Below are 1,315 nucleotides of genomic sequence, written 5' to 3'. Positions count from 1 at the left end.
TTCTGTTAGAGGAGCTATGGCTTCCAAGTCATTTGGGGCGGGCTCCCAGTTGCAAGATATCATGACTGTGGCGGACTGGTCTGCTGACTCAACATTTAAAACGTTTTACCATAAACCTATTGTGGATGTGGCTTCGGTGGTGGTGGATCAACTTTAAACTAGCATAATCGGAGCCTCCGTGGACTGACATAGAATGAAAAATTGTCTAGCAAACGCGACAAAGAATTTTCAATTCTATTAAGGACACGGAGGTGAGGATTATCCCACCCAAGCTACAATATCAATAACAATAGTGTATAACTGATATGGTGTTGTACCCACCCTGGAATTCTGTATGCTTATGGCAGTTCCATTGTTTCAAATGGAGGTTACGATGTCGGTTTTCCATTGCAGGTGACCAGACCAAGCAAACTTGAGTTTTTGGAGGTTCGGCATCTGCAGGGTGCAGTTTGGTGACAATGAAGGATGGGTTCGCTTTGGACAAGGATCTACATCATGGGGAGTTTTCCAGTTTGGTTGGACTGTTGGAGATAATTGCAAAGAAAGAGGAAGTTATGGCTTTGACAGACGTTCTTATGTTATGGACTCTGTTATGATTGGTGCACATACAGGAAGGGGTTGTCCTTCCGGGTTTATGCCAGTTTAAAGTTTGTTATTGGCTGCTGTGAATGTCAGTAAAGATAGAGAGACAATTTTTCATTAACTGGCATTCTTTAGCCACTGGCACAAATACTCAGACATGCCCATCTGACCACTATTAATTGCCGTTTTGTAATAATAATAATTGAAATCTTATTTATTGGAAGAGGAGTTGAACTTTGGGTTCCAAAAATTGCACCTTTCTAAAGCTGTCGCAAAAGTGGCGCGTAAGTGTTGTTAAAGTGTTAGCAGTGCTGCCCTCACCATACGTTCATTGAACAGCAGCGCAACCCCAAAACAAGGACGGTTGCTGGAATAAAACTAACGCATCACTGATAATCCAGTAAAGACTCTCATTTTGTTATGGTGACCTAGATTTTTAATATTGATTGGAACGAAAGTTTCACTTTCTGAACAGTATTACAGCAGAAAGGTGAACTTACTGAATCCACAGTCTTGTCCCCTCCCCATTGTAATGCAGCCCATCATGCATTGCGCCCCCTTCTCGTGTTGATTTGCATATTAGCAGACCGAGCAAGGTTAAAACTCTGCTGGTGGGTTTGAGTTTTGGAGACTCTGCCTTTGGATAATGTTGTTTATTTAAAATGGTATTTAAATGCACTCGCTTCAAATCTTGAATTCAATCTTCCAATATGTAATTGTGCGTCTTTCTAAG

The 1,315-nt window shown here is 41.4% G+C and overlaps 1 non-coding gene across 1 annotated transcript; it reads right to left on the bottom strand.

The window, feature by feature from the left end:
• Positions 1–821: 821 nt before the first annotated feature.
• Positions 822–947, bottom strand: LOC146863386 (U4atac minor spliceosomal RNA). Its single transcript, XR_014978702.1, has one exon. It is a non-coding gene; the product is annotated as a U4atac minor spliceosomal RNA (small nuclear RNA).
• Positions 948–1,315: the final 368 nt, after the last annotated feature.

This window comes from Triturus cristatus, chromosome 2_2 (assembly GCF_964204655.1).
Source record: "Triturus cristatus chromosome 2_2, aTriCri1.1, whole genome shotgun sequence".
Taxonomy (NCBI): Eukaryota; Metazoa; Chordata; class Amphibia; order Caudata; family Salamandridae; genus Triturus; species Triturus cristatus.
Note: the sequence above shows the minus strand (reverse complement) of the source record. Positions and strands in the feature narration are given on the sequence as shown.